The sequence below is a fragment of the Mastigoproctus giganteus genome, chromosome 2 (genome assembly GCF_048544385.1).
Source record: "Mastigoproctus giganteus isolate SK-2022 chromosome 2, ASM4854438v1, whole genome shotgun sequence".
In the NCBI taxonomy this organism is placed as follows: domain Eukaryota; kingdom Metazoa; phylum Arthropoda; class Arachnida; order Uropygi; family Thelyphonidae; genus Mastigoproctus; species Mastigoproctus giganteus.
Window position 1 is genome coordinate 87,930,197 of NC_143576.1, and position 22,151 is coordinate 87,952,347.

The 22,151-nt window shown below is 36.1% G+C and overlaps 1 protein-coding gene across 1 annotated transcript in view; it reads right to left on the reverse strand.

Annotated features, from left to right (window-relative positions):
• Positions 1–22,151, reverse strand: part of EndoA (SH3 domain containing GRB2 like, endophilin-A) — a 416,265-nt gene that overhangs the window by 338,978 nt on the left and 55,136 nt on the right. The window contains exon 2 of the mRNA XM_090389410.1: positions 7,743–7,801. The gene's annotated coding sequence lies outside the window, so the exon portion shown is untranslated. The remainder of the gene's footprint in view (positions 1–7,742; positions 7,802–22,151) is intronic.

The window sequence follows — 22,151 nt, forward strand, 5'->3', positions numbered from 1 at the left end:
AACCCATTCAAGACCTTATACACCTCAATCAGATCACCGCGCAGGTGTCTAGCCTCCAGCCACTGCAATTTGAAGAACTTAAGCCTCTCTTGGTAAGAGGATCCCTTCATTCCCCTCACCAATTGTTGCTCTTCTCTGTACATGCTCAAGTAAATCTACATCCTTCCTAAAATGAGGCCTCCAGACCTGCACGCAGTACTCAAGGCGTGGCCTGACCATTGCCTTATACAGAGGGACAATCACCTCCTTCTCCCTGCTAGCAAAATTCCTATATATCATTGAGAAAACCCCATGACCTGCCCTGGCAGCCTGTCTGCATTGCTCAGAAAACTTCATATCTCACTGCACAATTACTCCCAGGTCTTTTTCATTTTCTACCACCTTAAGTGTAGTACTACACAGTTGGTACGTTTCTCTGGGGTTACTTCTACCCATATGCAGTACTTTGCATTTGTCAAGGTTAAACTTCAGTTGCCACTTCTTAGCCCATCTGCCCAAATTATCTAGATCCTGTTGCAGTAGCACACTGCCATTACTGTCATTAATAACCCTGCCAACCTTTGTATCATCTGCAAACTTCGACATTAAACCTGATATACCTTCATCAATATCATTGATAAATATACAAAACAACAGTGGACCCAACACCGAACCCTGTGGGACTCCACTAATAACATTAGTCCACGAAGAGCAGCACCCATTTATTACCACCCTTTGTCTTCTGCCACTCAACCATCCTTTTATCCATTATAGCAACATACCCTTAATACCATTCTGCTTCAATTTTTACAATAGTCTTCCATGCGCAACAGTGTCAAAAGCTTTCCTGAAATCCAAATATATGATATCAAAATTATTTTTTGCATCCAGTTCCTTTGTAACCACATCATAATATCCTATCAATTTGTCAGACAAGACTTTCCCTTAACAAACCCATGCTGTGTCTGAATTATTGCTGCAGTCTTGTCTAGATGATCCTGCAATGCATCTTTAACCAGTGACTACATTATTTTACCCGGAACAGAAGCTAAACTAACTGGTCTGTAATTACTCGTGTCTAGGTTAAACTAGCAAATGCAAATTATGAGAAATCACTGGCAAAGAGAGGGGATAAAGAATTCTTCACATATATAAATGCAGAGAAGAGAAGGACAAACCAGATTGGACCCTTATGCAATGGATGTGGGATAGTATTACCTACCCCAGTTGATGTTGCAAATGAACTCAACAGTTACTTTGCATTGATATTTACAGAAGAAAAGCCCTTCATGTCAATGAGAAATTATGGAAGTGAAGTTGAAAAATACGTATATTAATGATATTGAAATTTGACGTGATTATTTAATGAAAAAACTTTCAGGGCTACAGATAAGTAAGGCTCCTGGGGTTGATGGCATATACCCAATAATTTTAAGGGAGGTGGCAAGTAAGTGCACTGAACCATTGAGGCTAATTATGAGAGCATCACTGAACCCATGAGAGATTCTATTGGATTGGAAAAGTGCCAATGTATCTCTAATACATAAGGGTGGTTCTAAGAGTGTAGTGGGAAATTATGGACCAGTCAGTCCAACTTAAGTAGTAGGGAAAATCATGGAGTGATGATCAAGGGTGGAATTCAGGATCATTTGGATAGAAATGGAAATCTGAAGGATATGCAGCATGGCTTTGTAAAGGGAAAGTCATGTTTAACAAATCAGGTCAGCTACTTTGACAGGATCGCTAGAATTAGGGAATAAATTCAACATTGTTTATTTGGATTTCAGTAAAGCATTAGACTCAGTCCCACATGAGTGGTTACTTTATAAGCTGGAACAGGTTATAATCACAGGGAAAATCTTTAGACGGATAGCAGGATGGCTTTGGGGGAAGGAGGCAGAGGGTTGTAATAAATGGTTATTCTTCAGATTGGGTTAATATAAGAAGTGGGATTCTCCAAGGATCATATTGGGACCACTGCTGTTTTTGATTTTCTTAAATGACATTGATGAAGGGATAGAAGGTGTTATGTCTAAATTTGCAGATGATGTAAAGATTGGTAGAGTAGTTAATGATCAGTGCCAAGCAGAGCTTCTACAGAGTGACCTAGATAGATTTCAGGGATGGTCAGAAAAATGGCAGCTATGTTTTAATCCAGCAAGTGCAAGTTCTTACACCTGGGAATTGTAACCTCAAAATAACTTATACACTTGGTGAAGTTGAACTAAAGTCAGTAGTGGAAGAAAGAGACTCCGAACATTGTAGACAGGCTGCAAGGAAGGTCCATGGTGTCCTATCAATGATTTATTGAACATTTGCTAGTAGAGATAAGGACATTATAATCCCATTAATATAAATCAGAGTTATAAGGATCAATAAATTTTACGTTGTGATGATACTTAAAAGAATAAAAGAGATTACCTCAATCTGGGTCGTAGAATACTTCAAGACGATGCTCTCCAAATGTCAACAAATAAAATAATTAAATGAACTGTAGCAATCGCAGAACCATGAATAATCCAACGAACTCCAGAATCGAAGCCAAGGACCTGAACCCGACCGTGAAAACACAAACCACCCCCACTAAGCTATGAATGTGAGAAGATACTGCATCAAATTAATTAAAACGAAAGAATTGATCGAGGTAATAAAATCATTTAAAAAATCACTGCAATGAAATAAATTAAAATGGAATATCAAACAAATTTTTTCAAAAATTTCTTCTCTTAAGCTGACTAGGCTTTTCAACAAACCGACTTAGTCACAGATTGGAAATAACGCAAAGTGTGTGTGATTGTCAACCTATTTAAACGAGATTATTTGTCCTGGCACATGGTTAAAAAAAGACCATGAATCCGAAATGAGGCAGGGACGACGCACATTGATAGAATTTTCATGTAACTATTTTGAGGGTTTCAAGCAACCATTAATTCAGTGTAGTTGTGCTAAATGTTCAAAATTTTTGCTTCATTAAATAAAAATGTATGATTTTCATTGATGCCACAAAAAGCCAATTCCGAAGTAGTAGCACGAGGCATGAACAGAAATGGCATGCTGCTTCACCCTCAGATCTAGGTTGTGTTTGTTGTTATTTTGGTTATTAGGAGCATTAGCAACTAAGGTCATATTGCTCCGGGGATATGCGGTGGTCATTCACTGACCTTTCCGCATCCTCCGTATTTGGTGGTCACAGGCTCGGACCTCAGTCTAATCAAGAAGCGTGTGCTACGCAGTGCTGCTCCTGCCCACCTGGCTACGGAGGCACCTCAGATCTAGGATACACCATGTAGAGCCTTGATATGATGAGTCACATTCACTACATGAAATACTGTATATGAGGTCATTTACTTGTACTGTGAAAGAAGGAAAGACAGTGTGATTGCTCAATATAGTAAGAAGTCTAGCTACAATTTTAAATTTGGTATCTTTAAAGAGTCTACTGAGTTGTTTATGCCATTATTCAATATACAGGATAGAAATAAAGTATTTTTTATTGGTTTTATTGATTGGTGTGATATATTTTTCACTTTGCGACCTATTTTTAGCTTGTAGTTTGATTTGATTAATAGTATAGAGAGGATAACCTCTATTTAAAAACCATTTAATTTGCATATCAATCTCTAAGTCTAAAGCAGGATCAGACGTGAAGTATTTATAAGCATTGAAAAATTGGTTAAATATGATGGACCTTTTGCAAGCAAACAGATGATAACTATTATAGTGCAGAAACATGCAAATATTAGTAGATTTCCAATAAATGTTGAATTGTATTTGATTCATATCTCGTGTGTGAAATTTAAGAAATTTAAAGACCTCGTTTCATCATGTTCTTTTTCCAGTGTACCTTGACGATGTAGTTGTTGAATGACTGTAAAATATCTTGAGTGGTACTGTCATTGGTTATAACTACATCGTCAAGGTACCTCACATAACAAGTAATACGGAGAAGAAATAGTGTGAAAGGTATGCGTTTAATATTGATATTAGCAAGATAAATTTCTGATATTAGGCTGCTCAGGCTCCATAGGTAAGCCAAAAATTTGCTTTTATATCGTGTCCTGAAAGGTAATATAATTAGCATTGATCAGAAGCTTAATTAAATAAAATATTTCTTTTTCGGTGTTGTTATTCAATAACTCCCAAACAATGTCAACAATATGGAATAAGACATTAACATTCTTATATAAAGAAGTGACATCTAACGAAAACAATTTATCATTACAGCCAAGCTTGCAATCTTTAAGACTATTAAATAAAGTGTTGTAATTTTTAATTCCGAATTTTATAATCCATCTAAAAGGTTTTATGATGTTATATAAGTGTGTGGCTAAGTGCGAAAATGCTGAGTTTCTGTATGACACAATTGGGGGGGGGGGGATGGGAAAAGGCCAGTTTATGGAGTTTAGCTTGTCCAAAAAGTACCAGAATATTATACATCCTAGCTTTCAGTTTTTTTAATTGTGCCATTGAAATAAAATCACTTTTCTGGTATGAGGTTAGTGTTTTCTTATATAAGTTTGCTAAATTCAGAAATATAGACGAATCTATTTCTTGGTAAGTGGGGCTGCCCGATATAATGGAATACGATTTGTTAATATACAAGAGGGGTAACAAAAAGTTTATACCCTGACCTAGATAAAACATCAGTAGGAAGATGCCATTTTCAATATAAGTTGGCTACATATTTAATAACTAACCTGTGAAATTTCATTCCCGTAGGTGATTGCACACCAAAGGTGGAGCCCAGAATCTGAGGAAGGATGCTATGGTTGACAAAGTAGAGTATCGAGCAGTGATCAAGTTCCTACATATGCAGGGCAAGGAAACTCAGGAAACCGACCAAGAAATGAAAGCTGTGCATGTTTTGTTTAAGTTTTGTAGGATGTCCTGCGTGGTCTCCACATCTGTGATGCAAAGTATATCGTCCAGATATCTACCATGGTAGGTGATCCGCTGAAGAAAGGGAGTTAAATGTATTGTTTCGATATTGGTAAGGTATATTTCTGCAAGTAAACCACTTAGGTTTAACTCCATGGGTAAGCCATAAACTTGTTTGAAGACTTTACCTAGGAAGGTGATATAATTGGTTTCAGTTAAAAGTTTTATCAGCTCAAATATAGCAGTAATCAGGAGTTTTCTATGGTTAATTGGTAGGGGTCTTTGTTTAGCATGTCCTAGACGATGTCCAGGGTGTATGCGATGTTCACGTTGGTATATAGAGAGATGACATCTAGGGAAAATAGGTTGTCATTAATCTTTAAGTGTTTTATCTTTTAGGATGTCAAATAGCGAATCATAATTTTTTATTCCAAATTTTATGGTTTTTCTGAACGGTTTGGCTATATTATATATGTGGGAAGCTAACGCTGAGAATGCAGAATGTTTGTATAAAATGATGGGACGAATGGGGAAACCTGTCTTATGTAGTTTTACCTGGCCAAAAAGTGTGGGTATACTGTACGTCCTAGCTTTTAATTGTTTTAACTGGGCCATTGTAATGTAATTGTTTTTTCGGTATGTCGTTAAATTCTTATTATATTGGTTGACTAAATTGGAAAAAAGGTCTCGATTGACTTCTTGGTAAGTGGAAGTATCAGATACTATGGAATTTAACTTGTTGATATAATCTTGCTTGTCTAAAACTACAACTGTATCACCTTTGTCTGCTTTTTGTATCATGATATCTTTGTTTTTTTGAAGGTTACATAGTGCTGAGGTTTCTTTACTATTTAATTTGGGGAGGTGTGGGCTTTTAGGGTAGTTCACTACTTGGTTTATCTGTTGAATGATTGTCTTTCTGCAGGATGTTCCGAAGTGCAAATTCGACGTCTATAACAAGTTGTTTCTTAGGCAAATTGCTGGGGTCACAAGTTGAGAGTGGTGCTTCGGGGTAGCGTGTGGAATGCCAGGTATCCAGGATAGCCTTATTAGTTTATTTCTGTGATGGTCTCCACAACTTAAAACTGTATTTTAAAGTATTAAACTGTATTAACTTAAAATTGTCAATTTAAAATATATATGATCAGCTCACCAACAGTGCGAAATGGACAGAATCTCATGGATTTCCAAAGAGGTATGATTGTCAGTGCATCTTTAGCATATGTTCCAAGTTCAGAATCTTGTAACATATACTGTATTTCTAATGGAATGTTAGAAATGTTGAAAATGGGATTAGGGAAGTCTAATAATTTCTTTATAATTGGGCGTACCTGAAACCACCGGAGTATAGAGTAAAAGAGAGAAAAATCTGAACATCTTTGAAGGTCAGGTACTATCGAAAATGTTGCATGTTTACCCCAAGGGACATAAGTACTTTCAAGATGACAATGCAACCACCCACTGCGCCAAATGTGAAAAAGAGTGGACTGAGGAACACGAGAAACACAATGAATAGATCTGCCCACTAATTATCAGTAGAATGAACTGAAAAGGCGTTTTCTTCGACACAATCTTCTGTCAACGTAACTCCAGGAACTGAGAAGAGTTTTGCTACATGAAATGAACATAATGGTCTGTGAATGATCTTAGTATTCCTAGCGACACTTTTCAATTTCCAAAGCTAGTGCTTCGCGACGAAAATTTATAGTGGTTTTCAAGGTTGACCAATCTTTAGGGTAAAGGTATTTTCTTAATTTATTGTGGATGTGTTTGACTTGATGCAGATATTTTTGTTTGATTGAATAACGCGATTTCAGGGTAAGGTTGATAATACTATGCGATGTGGTGTAAACTAGTTTGTTTATGCACAGTTCACTTTCCTGTGATCATGACCCTCGTTGAAAAGCTCTGTCTGCTTCAGGGAAGTAGACAAATTCCTTAGCCTCTTAATATTTCAGAGGATTCTTAATGTTTTTTATGTCTTAATAATATTAGTTTTAAAGTATTAAAAGTATACATTCACTATGTATCTATTTGGTCCCATAGCAGTTAAATTGTTTTAAAAATACGGATGTTTTGTATTCTCTCGCTCAAGATTGGGACGGTGGTTCGATGTATTTTGGGGTCGGGCTTGGGGTCCACGAGTTCCCGATTCTGTGGTGCATTGGATCACTGATCTTGTCTACCAGAGAGTGGAATACAATTAATCGATTTGTATAATTATCCAACTACGGAGAATACCAGCACCGAAGTATTCTGCAAGACACCACCATAGAGGTAATTCTTCCATTTTTAAAATAATTTACTCATAACATAGAACTTATTGAGCCATTGCTGCTCTGTTATCAATTAATTAATATATTGTATAAAAGAAATAAACTACTTTAAAAGTATACTACACAGGTAACTTAGTGATATTGAAGTAAAATATATGTTACTGTGAAGAAAAAGTATGTTATGTTTCATGTGGTCGAGTGCTAATACACTTCCTTATGGGTTACACGAAAAACAATTTGTTAAGTTATGTAATTCAACTGAAAATCACCAGCAAATTATATAAAAGACCCAAAAACTGATCTAAATAATTTTAACTTGTAGTGTATAGGCACTAATTTAGCTACTCAATGATGTTCTTAATCTGATTTTTAAGACTATTACTATAATTTTATAACTATAACAGAAAATATTCATTGTACATAAAATAAATATACATTCATTACGATAGGATTTGTTTTACTGTCTGTTTAAAAATAGTCAATAAAGAAAATCATGGTCGATATATCATTTTATCATGATGTACATAAAATAATTCATATATGAATTATCTTATATTAACTTCTAACATCTTTAATAAGGACAAGCAAATAATTTAATTAGAAACGTACCTTGTTGATTAAGCCTGAAAAGATTTTAGAAACTCATGTTTAAAGTATGTGGGTTTCTGCTGCATGGGAGAGAGGGAAGAAAAAAAAAAAAAAAAAAGACCATGCTATTATATACATTAAATTGAAATTTTTTTTTTTTTTTTACATATACATATATATATAATAAATAATTTTAAGGACATAAATATTAAAAATCTGCAAGAAAAAAATATGGTAATTAAAACGAGAAATAAAGTACCAAAGATAACTAATCAAAAACAAAAAAAAAAAAAAAAATTACAAGAAATATAGCAAAAATAGAAATGTATCATTTATTGTAAATTTCGAATTATGCTATACATTTCAGAACAAAAGAAGAAGGATCTATTGGTAAGGAGTGAAAAGGAACTTCCCACAGCTGAATTGCTACAAAAATGTTCATTGCTACACTGAATGGTTACTAATTACTAGCTAATTTGACGACAAATAAAGAGATCAGATATACTACTACCTTGTGGGAGGGAAGCTATTTTACAATTACATGTACAGTGCTTTAAATCCCAAATGGATAAAACACTTAAGACAACTGCATTATTTAGGCAACTTATTTTATTATATTATTTTTTTTTAATGACAGTAGGTTGGTTTACCTTCTCAAAGGCAAGGGTAAAAAGTTCAGTTAGGGTGAAAATTGAATATTTTAAACTATACAATATACGTAATATTTATACTACACAGGATGTTTCAAAATTGTACACAACAAATGTTGGATCACATTCTACTGCTAAAAATATGAAAAAAGTTCCTATAAACACATCTCTCTGAAGTACTTATTTCTGAGCTGAGATTGTTATACAGTTTCAGATCTGATATAGATTTCACTGTAGATGATATTGGGCCGACGTAGCCTAGTGGTCAGACGCGCGGGTGCATAAGTACACGTGCCTTGAGCGACCAGGGTTCAAGCCCGTGACTGCTGAATACGGTGCTGTTTCTTGTATTCTATCTATTTTGTTAACTCCTCTGACTGTTTGGTCGTCCCGGAGTATAAACAGAAAATTTATTTTATAAATGACAAATGAATTCAGTTAATGAGGTCTCAGCATGGTTTCTCTGTCTATCTTACATGGTAACACAGAATAAACCACAAATTTCATGACCACATGAAATCCATGGTTTATTGTAAGTAATTTAAGGATATGAGGTAAGATGATTGTGGTGGCCACTGTATAGGGCCATTCCAACCAATTAATCTGTTATTGTACTACATATTTAAATCGTCAATCAGCTATTAGGTTCCATATTTAAAAAAAGTTAGAAAGATGTAAAAGTAGGATGGTGCACCATAATGAATAAACTACATTCTTTGCCAATTTCTTCCAATAGTTCCTCCAGATTATTGCACCGAAAACGCAGATACCATTCCTGAAGGCCTTGTTGATTAAAAAAAATTGGTTTTTAGGAGCATTAGCAACTAAGACCATATTGCTCCGGGGATATGCAGTGGTCAATCCCTGACCTTTCCGCATCATCCATATTTAGTGGTCACGGGCTCGAACCCCAGTCTAATCAAGAAACGTGTGTTATGCACTGCTACTCCTGCCCACTTGGCTACAGAGGCGCCGAGTACTTTAGTATAAAGAGTTAGTATACATGAAATACCTGGTCCACAGAAAATCATACCTGGTTTTATTCAGTCCAGATATGACTGTTTGGAGAGTTCAGAATTCTGATTCTTGTAAAACATGATTCATCTGTTACCACAACTTGGGATCACGTGTCTAATGCAAAATGAACCTCTAGCATAAGTTGCTACATTTTTTCATATCTTGTGACAAAAATTATTGTACAAGCATACTGCTACATGGATACCATTGTTGTTTGCATGAATACATGTTTGAAAATTAAAAATTGTCCTCCATACATGTGCAGAGGAAACATTAACATGACCTGGAAATTGTGATATTCATGGTAGGAAATACTTGTACAGCACAAAGTATTTGCTTTTCAACATTTGCCGTCCATTGAAACATTACCTGTAAAGTTTTCTCTAAGTAGCCACTCCCCACAGCAGTAAAGTTTTAAGATTTGGTACTAGCCAAGCTGAAAATTATAGAATTTTTTGAAAATTATAGAATTGAAAATTCATAATAACTATAGAATTATTATGAACCTCACCATAAAATTCGTTATTTTACATATCTAAAGTATTTCCAATATCAGTTTAACATATAAAGATTTGTAAATGATGCAGTCATCAGAGAACTTGAAACTCAAGTAAAATAAATGGTTAGTATGTTACTCTACCACGCTTTTTCTCAGAACTAAAGAAGTATAATTTGTGTAGTAGAACACCATTCATATCAGCATAGATACACCGGTAAGCCAAAACATTATGACCACTTAACTAATATGATGTTGGTCCTCCACGTGCAGCCAAAACAGCTCGTACCCAGTGAGGCATGGAGGCTACAAGATTTCTAAATGTGTCTTGTGGTATCTGGTACCAACACGTAACCAGCAGATCCTTTAACTCCTGTAAGGTCCGTGGTTGAGATGCTGCAGATCAGAGTTGCTGTTCCAACACAAACACAGATGTTCAATAGGATTGATATATGGGAAATTTGGAGGGCAGGGCAATACCTGGATGCTTTCCTCGAGTTCCGTGAACCAGTCTCAAACAATCCGGGTGGAGCAGCATGGCACATTATCCTGCTGAAAGATGGCACCGTCAGAGGGGAAGACCATTGCCACGAAAGGGTATACCTGACCAGCAACGATGTTTAGATAGGTGGTAGATGTCAGAGTGCGCAGCACATGGATGACTGGACCCAAGGTATACCAGCAGAACATTACCCAAATCATGACACTGCTGCCACCAGCTGGTTTTCGTCTCACGGTACATCCAGGCACCATCACTTCACCAGGTAAAAAATGCACACATACCCGGTCGTCCATATGGTGCAACAGGAAATGTGATTCATTGGACCAGACGACCCTCTTCCAATCACTCAAGGTCCAGTTCAATGCTCGGGTGCCCATTGTAGGTACTGTTACCGGTGAACCATGGTTAGCATGGGCACTCAAAGCAGCCTGCAGCTATGCAGCCCCATTTTCAGCAGGGTTCGATGTACTGTTTTGTGACACATTACTCTCGTAACCAACATTCCAATTACTAGTGAGTAGTGCCACAGTCACCCTTCTGTTGCCACATACCATCCGGGAGAGCTTTCGTTTAACCTCAAGCATCAATGAGCTGTGGTCATCCAACACCTCGCTGGAGGTGCGTGGATTCCCCCTCCTCGGACCACTTTCGGTAGGTACTAACCACGGCTGACCGTGAGCATCCCACCAACCGTGCCATTTCTGATATGCTCTGACCAAGTAGTCTGGCCATTGTCAAACTTGCTTAAGTCTGCTACCTTTCCCATGTGAAGAACAAGAGTAACACTGATTAACGGAGCTCAGTATCGGGTGTTTTTTTATACAGTGTCCCGACCCGTGCACGCCGTAGTTCACCTGCAGTTGCTTTGATTTGCATAACAACTTACTGGTCATAATGTTTTGGCTCATCGGTGTATAAAGACTGTTTTACACAGTCATATTTTATGATATAAATTTGAACATAAAAATGTTTTCCAAATTTAGTTTTATAATTTATGATTAATGTCTAATATCTCAAATATAAAAATTGAGACATTTGTTCCATACAGTATGAAAACACTGTATAATATTACATATATAAAATGAATATTATAATATTTTAATGTATTAAAATATATACATATACGTAATAACACACACTGAGTAATGTAAAAGCATCATTTTTATATAGGGTAAATTCACAAGGAAAGCAAACCAAGTTTGCAAAAAACAGTATCATTACTATAACATCTCATATTGTAAAATCCCTTGCAACACATCGCCTAGTCATGCACTTTTAAATAAATAATGCTTCCCCAGTAGACACAACTATTGTTATTTATCCTCAGTTTTGGGTACGGCCACCCAGCTGGCACCATTTCAGGAATTATTGTTCCCTCATTGGTGGGCAGGTAGACACCCAGAGTGTAAGAGAAGACAACCTAAAAGTGAAATATTTTCACAATATGAGAGATGCCAAAAGTGTATGAAATTAACTAAAAATTAATATAATAATAATAATAATATTATTATTATTATATTTCATTAATAATATGTAATATTATAATTAGAGGACATATAAGTGCATCACAATTTGTTTCAATAGCATAACTATTGATGATCCTGTTCACATTACTAGCAAACTGAATAATTATTTTGCATCTACATTCACACATGAAGAATATTTTAGAGGACAGTAATAGAACTTGCACACAGAATTTCCAGTAAACATATAACAAATTATAACTAGGAGCTAAATGATTTTGTGATAACCAGGAAGAAAGTTGAAGAGAAAATATTGAAGCTAAAAGTAAATAATGACATATGGGACTGATAGAATTAAACCAATTATATTAACACGGTGGTGGCGACGGCATCTACAGTATAGCAAAAACAGTGGAAATTTTAATTTCTAGAAAAAATATATATATTTTTTAAAATTCTGCTTAAACAGTGCCAATATTTTATCTTTCCTTAATGGATTACAGTAATTATAGTATGCACTTTAAAAAAAATTAAATTTAAAAACATGCCATCTGTTTTATGCCTTTCAAAAAAAAAAAAAAAAAAAAAAAAACAATAAAATATTAATTCTTCTAAAAATTGCAAAAAGAACATTTTAGACACAAAACAAATGTCATTATCTTCTCTTCCATTTTCCGAGTTTAAAAGATCATTAAGTTCACAAAATTTCAAACATGCAGATGCATATATTTTTCTCCTTATGTATATAAATATTATTATAAAAATTTAATTAAAAAAAAAAAAAAAAAAACCAGTGACCTCTCTAAAGTAAACACTGCTGTGTCAGAAGAAACTGTCCACTATAGGCAGGTGTCATCTTTGCAGAGGTCAGTGTAGCAAGTTTCAATAATTCAGAAAAATGAAATTTGTGTAATTGGTTGCTTACCCAGTTATATTTTATTCATTATCACACTGTATATATGTGTTTCAATTAACTTTTAATACAACACACAACTTTTAGTAAACATATAATCAACTTTTACAACATAACACAACTTTCAGTAAACATATAATTAACTTTTAGTAAAAATGAATATAAATGACTTTGTTTAGAGCATTGGCAATTTAATTCACTCAAAGATGTAAGTACCATCAGGAGTAAAAGGAAGGGGTTTTGCTTTCGTAAAGGTGGCTACAGTTGTCTAACACAGTTTTGAAATTCTATACAGTGATCATCAGGACCAACTGATAATGTTACCAATGGCAAATTTTAAATGGGGAGCATTCAAGAAAGTAACCTTGGAAGCTACTAGGCTTTTATACCAACTAAAAAATACTTTCAAGGTTTAGGCCTAAATGGATGAGCGATGAACTAATGATGAGACTCGTGGCAAAGAAGAAAAATGCATGGGATGCATATAAATTATAAGGAGACACAGAAGCCCATGGTAGATATAAGCCAGTCTATACTTAAGTGACAAAGGAGGACAGGCAAGCGAAAGCAGATTATGAGAAATCTCTAACAAAGGATGCAAAGAAAAACAGCAAAGACTTCTTTACTGTAAACTCTAGAAAGAAGAGGATGAATTAGATTGTTCTACTTGACATTGATGATTCAATTGTTGACAATTCTGCTCAGGTAGCTGACATCTAAATTCACACGAGGAATTCTGTAGAAAGTGGAGGCCAGAAGCGTTATCAAACTCTAACAGGGAGTTAATTTTATTTTGTTGTTTGTTTTTTTTTTTTTTTTTTTAAGGAGCATTAGCAACTAAGGCCATATTGCTCCGGGATATGCGGTGGTCATTTCCCGACCTTTCCGCATCCTCCGTATTTGGTGGTGACGGGCTCGAACCCCAGTCTAATCAAGAAGCGTGTTCTGCTGCTCCTTCCCACCTGGCTACGGGGGCGCCCAAGGGAGTTAAACGATTTTGTAATAACTGTGAGCAAAGTGGATGAGAAATTGTTGAAGTTAAACATAAAAAAGGCATGTGGGGTGGATGAGATCTATCCAGTTATATTAAAGGAGGCAGCAAAGGAAGTAAGCAAACCCTTAGCCATGATTACAAGAGCATCCTTGGACTCAGTGAAAGTCTCATGGACTGGAAATGTGCAAATGTGTCCCCAATTCACAAAGTGGGATCAAAAGGTGATAAGAGTAATTACAGACCTATTAGTTTAACTTCTGATGTGGGGAAAATAATGGAGTCAATGGTTAAAGAACCGCTGTAAAGATCATCCAGACAAGACTGCCATTATAGTTCAGACACAGCATGGATTTGTTAAGGGAAAGTCTTGTCTGACCAATCTGATTGGATACCATGATGTGGTCACAAAGGAACTGGATGCAAAAATAAAATAAAATAATAACTGGATAAAAAAAATAAGTTTTGTATTTGATATCATATACAGTAGACTCTCGATTTTCTGGGATAATTGATAAAATAAAAATCCCGGATAATCGATTTCCCGGTTAATCCAAAAATACAGTAAGTCCCCAACATACGTTCCAGGACTTCTTAAGTAAATCGAGTTTTACGTAACTCAGGAATGACTAATAAAATATTGTTCCTACATCCGTGATATGCCAAAATTACAAAAACCACATAATATCCTCAGAAAAATCAAGAAAAATAGTTGTATATTTTTCAATTAGTTAGTTATATATATAGAAAAATAGTTATATTTTAATTAGTTCAATTAAAAACTAAATTTATCTGGGGACAGCGGTGAAGTTGCTGGAGTGGCACATAAGAAAAGAAAGCATTACAGGAAGAAATTGACAGCAAAAACTGATATATATTTCGTAGCCTTGGTTTTCATAGTTGACTTCATTAGTGCCGATTACTTCACCGCTTCTCGTATTCTGTCTTTCTCCTTTATTGTGTTCACCGTTGCCACTGACAAATCTGAATTCCGGGTGATACTTGTTGATGTTTGGGGCATTTTCATACATCCTTATTATTTTAATTTTCTGATCCAACTCAATCGCTTTCCTTTTTTTTGATAGATTTACTAATATCGCTGTCACTTATTCTCTTAGTCAGCACCGTGATAACGGTCAAAATGAAAACTTCTGTAAAGAACTTCACAGGGTTAAGGCGAAAACTCACTATTACCACCCCACGCGAGCTCACATTTTACCAAAGCACATTTCTGGAGACCACTGCCGTAAAACAATAAAAACAATTTGCACTTTCTGGTTTATTGGGCTTTTCGGTTAGTGCAAATAATTATAAACGGGTAGTAAACTTGATATTATTGCATTTGCAATAATATCAATAGCTGGAATTCTGTGGGGTTTTATGTTATTGTAGTGAAATGTATGTCCCCTTCACTGAAATCTTCAGTCATATAACAAAAGACCAAAATAAATTTTAAGAAACTTCTCTTCATTCCTATTTTTAAGCTTGTTACTCCATATCTCGCTTGTCCAATTTATGCGTGCCGTGATCGTGGTATTGACTGCTTATTATTATTATTCTGTTTTAAATTTTGCAATCATAAAAAATGAAAAAAAAATTGAGTGAAAAAATTAAACATAAGTTTGAAGTTACGAAAGTCGGGGCCTTACTACAGTATATCCAAAAATGTTCAGCAGCCTACGTAAAAAATATGCCGATAGATTAAAAACTACCATGCACTACTCGCGTGTCCAATACGATGCTTCCCTTTATTTTTTTCGATGTCGATTTTAAATCTAATAGCTTCCCTTTATTTTTTACAATTTCGCACATGGTTTGGTCACCAACATTATAATGGTTCTTTAAGAATTTAATGGATGCACAGTTTCAAACTTTTGAATAATTTCGTTTTTGTTCAATTGAAAGCGCAATAAAATTTTTTCCCTTTCCAGTGCGACAGAATGCAATCAAAGCAACGTACTAAAACAAACTAAACATTTGTTCTTTTTTTTTTTTTTTTTTTTTGAGCATTGGGTTTGCAAGATAATAATCTCCCAATGACGACTTTATAACGCCCTGCTTGTCGCTTATTTACGACTTGCAAAACATCTGTTTATACCTATTCTAGTTATTACTTGAATTTTTTTTTTTATTTGGAGTCTTAAAGTGTCCCGGTTAATCTCCTTCCCTGTTAAACCACTCCCAGTAAATCGAGAGTCTGCTGTACATGGATTTCAGGAAAGCTTTTGATACTGTTGCACATGAAATACTACGAATAATTGGAGCAGTATGGCATTAAGGGCAAGTTGCTGCTATGGATAAAGGGATGGTTAACTGGAAGAAGACAGAATGGTAATCAATGCACACTGTTCTTCATGAATTAATGTTATTAGTGGAGTTTCCCAGGGTTTGGTGTTGGGCCCCATTGTTGTTTTCTGTGTTTATCAATGATATTTTGATGAAGGTATAAAAGGCTTTCCCATCAATCCAAGTTAGCAAATGATACAAAGTTTAGTAGTGTTGTTAATGACGGTAATGATGGTACGCCACTGCAAAAGGATCTAGAAAAGTTGAGCAGAAGAGCTGAGAGGTGGCAACTGAAGTTTAACATTGACAAATGAAAAGGGTAGATGTAACCCTCCCAGAGTAATGTACGAAATGTGCAGTACTACACTCAGGGTAGCGGAGAATGAAAAAGACCTGGGGGTCACCGTGCAGTCAGATATGAAATTTTCAGAGCAGTGCAGATGGGCTGCAAGAGTAGCTCCAGGAGTCTTGTCAATGATATACAGAAATTTTGCTAGCAGGGATAAGGAGGTAATTATCTTGTTGTATAAGGTCAGGCCACACCTTGAGTACTGCATACAGATCTGGAGGCCTCATTTTAGGAAAGATGTTGAGCTGCTGGAATGAGTACAAAGAAAAGCAACGAGATTGGCAAGTGGAACAATAGGGTTGTTCTGACCAAGAAAGTCTTAAAAGATTCAAGGTGAGGACAGACAGTTGTAGAATAGATGTGCAGAAATGTGCCTTTAGCCAGCAACTGGTTGATTGCTGGAACAAACTTCTATCTTTTGTTGTAGAAGTTGACAGCTTAAATTAATACAAGTCAGAACTAGACAAACTGTTGGAGTAAACGGCTGGGTGAAATGAGGTTTTTTCTTTTTTGTTGATGCTGTACATGCTTGCTTTCTTACATCATATGCCTCTACTAAAGCTAATGATAAATCAATCAAAAAAGAGCAAGGATAAGACTGTAGATGTTTACTGAACTAGTGAAAAATAAAAACAAGTAATCTGAAACTTTAAATAAGCACAGCATTAATACTTGTATCACACTACTCTTTTAGCAAAAAGACACAACTACAAAGACAGAGGCAGTCAATTCACAGGTTCTCACAAACAACGAAAAATGTAAAAAAACCACTTCAGATACTATTGAAGTAAAAGTCTGACTATAGTTAGGAAGTCTGAAAATTATTCAGATTTTTTATCATTGATTAATGGTTACTGCAGGAACATTTTCAACAGTCACCTGACAGGTTACTTGCCACTACAATTGAGTTAAAAGAAGAAGCAACCATGTGACCATAACTACAAGAGAATCCCTTGATTCAAGGGAAATGCCCACAGACTGGAAATTTACAAATATGTCTCTTATTTACAAAGGAAAATCAAATGGAAAAGTGAATAATTAGGTGGATGGGATCTATCCAGTTACATTAAAGGAGGCAGCAAAGTAAGTAGGGTCTTAGCCATGCTTATGAGGGCATCCTGATACTCAGGGGAGGTCCCCACAGACTGGAGATGCAAATGTATCCTCAATTCACAAATGGGGATCAAAAGGTGACATGAGTAGTTACAGACTTGTTAGTTTAACTTTTGTTCTGGGAAAATTAATGGAGTCACTGGTTAAAGAATCACTGCAAGATCACCTAGACAATACTGCAATTATAGTTCAGACAAAGCATGGGTTTGTTAAGGGGAAATCTTGGCTGACCAATTTGATTGTTTGTTTGTTTGTTTGTTATTTGGTTTTTAGGAGCATTAGCAACTAAGGCCATATTGCTCCGGGGATATGTGGTGGTCATTCGCGGACCTTTCCGCACCCACCGTATTTGGTGGTCATGGGCTCGAACCCCTGACCAATTTGACCGGATACTATGATGTCATCACAAAGGACCTGGAGGTAAAAATAAATTATTTTGATATCATATACTTGGATTTTTGGAAAGCTTCTGATACTGTTGCACTTTATACTACTGTAAAAATTGGAGCAGTATGGCATTAAGAGCAAGTTGCTGCTATGGATAAAGGGATGGTTGAGTGGGAGAAGACAGAGAGTGGTAATCAATGGACACTGCTCTTCGTGGACTAATGTTATTAGTGGAGTTCCCAGGGTTTAGTGTTGGGCCCATTGTTGTTTTCTGTATTTATCAATGATATTAATTAAGGTATATATAAGGCTTTCCCATCAGTCCAAGTTTGCAGATAGTATGAAGTTTGGTAGGGTTGTTAATGACGGTACACTACTACAAAAGGTTCTAGAAAAGTTGAGCACATGGGCTGAGAGGTGGCAACCGAAGTTTAATATTAACAGATGTAAAGTACTGATGGGTAGCCATAACCCGAGAATAACATACCAAGACCTGGGAGTAATTGTGCAGTCAGATATGAACAGCAGATGGGCTGCAAGAGTAGCTACGGGAGTTTTATCAATGATATACAGGAATTTTGCTAGCAGGGATAAGGAGGTGATTATCCTCTTGTATAAGGCAATGGTCAGGCCACACCTTGAGTACTGCATACAGGTCTGGAGGCCTCATTTTAGGAAAGGTGTTGAGCTGTTGGAACAAGAACAGAGAAGAGCAACGAGATTGGCAAGTGGAACAAAGGGTTGTTCTTACCAAGAAAAGCTTAAGTTCTGCAAATTGCAGTGTCTAGAGACTAGGCACCTGGGAGGTGATCTGATTGAGTTGTATAAGTCTTTGAATGGTTTGAGCAAGCTCAATGCTTATAGGATTCTTCCTCTTGTCCAGATTACACACCTGAGGTGGTATAAATTAAAATTAAGGAAAGACAGTTGTAAAATAAATGTGCGGAAATTTACCTTTAGACAAATTTTGTTGTGGGAGTTGACACTAAATAAATTCAAGGTTGAACTAGGCAAACTTTTGTAATGAATGGATGGGTGAAATGGGGAAGGGTGTTGTTTTTTTTTTTTTTTGCCGATGCTATTCAATCACTGTTTCGTACTTGCTACTCAATACATCAGTTCTTTGACAAAAAACTACCAAAGAACACTAAACAAAATCGTGCTTTATCTATCTCAAAAGCAAAACAATTGAAATCAACATGCTGCAAGCAATGTATTTATGCGTGTTAGCACAGGGATAAGGTTGATGAAAAAAGTGATCACCAAACTGCTTTGGATTTCTCGCCTCAAAAGATGCAATGAATGAAGCTTCACGTGCATCATTAATTACATTGTCATCACCCCAAACTCAGAGAGTATTGTGTTTTGAAAAAGTATGACAAAGTGGATATCGACATTGCATGTTTTACCGTATGCATAAACAGTGAGAAACTCGCTTCAGACATAATGTAACCTGAAATTTGAAGTGAAGGAAAAGAGGAAACTACTGTGGTTCAGCAAGAAGTTTTGTTAAAGGATGCTCATCAAGGATCAGAACTTCTGTGCTGGTTTTTTTTTTTTTTTTTCAAGCACAGCCTAACTGCAATCATGTGCTTTCGTAGACAGGTGAATATTTTCTCTTTTAAAACATTCAAATTTTGAGACTAAAACCAATTCATCTGTCTATGGTTAGGCCTTGATATACAGCATGCATCATAACATGTGGAGCCCACTTCAGGGATGGATTTAGGATTAGATTAAATTAATTTAAATTTTAAAAAGTTAATGTAAACATAGGTCTGATTTAGCCTTGTTTCTGAGTTACAGCCATTTTTGTGTTCCAGCAATTCTTTCCACAAACTGAGTAAGCATAACTGGCTCCATTCAACTGTTTCCAAACAAAGCTCGATACCTCACAGAAGGCCTTGATACAGTTATATAAACAAGATCCCACAGTGATCCCGTTGGAGCTTGTTATTAACATTTCGATATCATGCATTTGCTCTGATAATGGAGGCTTATTCAAATCAAGAGTTGGCCGACATGCATCTCATGTATGGGCTTGCTAGATGCAATGCAGCGAAGGCAAGACATTTGTATGCAGAAAACTTCCCTAATCATCATGTGCCAAATATGAAGACCTTTCAGAGAATACATGAATGCCCTGCAGTAACTGGTTCATTTAGAATATGAATTTCAGATGATGGTAGACAGTCATCAAAACAGTTGATTTGGAAGATTGATTCCTCATTCACACTGAATAAAATTATGGTGAAAGCACCCTGAATAAAATTATGCTGAAATATAGGGCTTTTCCAAAACAGCAAAGCTATTACCCATCACTGGAGATATACAGATGTCTGAACTCTTTACTTCCTGCTCTAGTGATGTGTAATATAAGCAATTTCCTAACTATATTGTTCTGAAACTACTTCTCTTACTTCTGTTAATGATTTTACGCCAATTTCTATTTTTTATCATCTTTTATTAAGGTTCTTTAAAAAATCTCATTATAGGTTTTGGTCTGTCGCTGTGTGTCTTCTTTTAGAAGGCACGACAGACCAAAACCTGCAATAACATCATGGGTTACTCTCACGTTCAATCATTACATGTTTTTCAATCAACTTTATACAGTTTAACCGCAGTAGCAAGTTTTGATCAACTTTCTACAGTGATTAATATGCTAATTATGCATTTTCTGGAATATTTACTAATTTTGATTTATACTCTGAATTCAACTAAGTCAAAGTGTATCAAATTCTCTTTATCTTCCTTCTCTATCAGTTTGAATATTCCAATTAATTTAGTAAACATTCATCCATCTGATCTGATACTTTTAAATTTCTTCGGATCTATTTGAACTGCAAAGTCATCCTTTGCTCTTCATGGTCAACAACTTTGGTTAAGGACACTGAAAGCACTCTGGCTTTTTAAATTACTGTATTTCCCCATGTATAAGATGCACCTTAATTTTGGGGCCCGAAATTTGAAAAAAAAAAATGTATTACATAAAGTTATTGAACTCAAGTTTTATTCATCATTAAATTCATACAACTCCTCATCACTATCAAAACTCCCATCCATTAGCTTGTCCTCATCTGTGTCTGATGACGAATCACTGTCTTCATATTTTGCCTCGTCCTTAGTTCCATCTATGGCATTTGAAATGCCACACTTCTTAAATGACTTGACAACGATCTCAATCTTGATATTATCCCAGGATCTTTTCACCCAGGTACAAACTTCTCCTATAGTTGGTTTCTTCACTCTTCCTGCTGTTGTCAAATTGTCCCCAGAAGACTTCATCCATTGGTTCTATTCGTCTCTCATGGCATCTTTGAAGGGTTTGTTAATGCTGACATCAAGTGGTTGGAGCTGGGATGTCAAGCCTCCAGGTATGATGGCAAGTTTTGTTTTTTGCTCTGCAGCAAGTTTTATTTTTTGCTCTCAAAGCTCTTCTTAGTGTTTTTTGTTATGTGTGCCCTGAACTGATCAAGCACCAATAGGGCAGGTTTGCATAAGAGCCCACCTGATCTCCTGCTCCAAACTTTCTCAAACCAGATCTTCATCCCATCCTGATCCATCCAACCCTTGTCATGTGTCTTGACAATCACTCCTCGAGGAATGTTTTCTTTTGGCATTGTTTTGCGTTTGAAAATCAGCATAGGAGGCAGCTTGGTTTCGTCGCCATAACAAGCTAGAACAACTGTATAACGGCTCTTTTCATGTCCACTTGTTTTCACAGTTACAGTTTTCATCCCCTTCTTATCAACAGTTCTGTTACTTGGGACATCAAATTGAAGGGGGACTTTGTCCATATTTGCAATCTGTCCCAACTTAAACTGATGTGTCTTCCGACATTGAATGACAAAACAATGAAATTCAAGGACCTTCTGCTCATAGCTTTCAGACATCTTTTGGGAAAGTCTGGTGCCTGTACACATGCTTAGTCCATTCCATTTCATGAACCTGAAGCACCAATTGTGTCCTCCTTTGAAATCAGTAACTTCTTTTTCATCAGCAATTCTTCTTGCCTCATGCTGAACCATCTTTGTGGACACAGGAATTCCAATTGCCCTTTGCTCTTCAATCCATATCTTCAATTCCCTCTCTAAATCAGGCCATTTTGCTGACTTGCCTCTCATGGCCTTCTTCTGCCATGGCGTTTTCAGTAGGGTTTCTTCTTCCCATAGCCAGTCTCGGATTGTTTTCTCAGTTGGAGGAGCACCAAACTTACATTCAGCAGCACGATTTCCATTCACTTTTGCAAACTGGATCACTTTA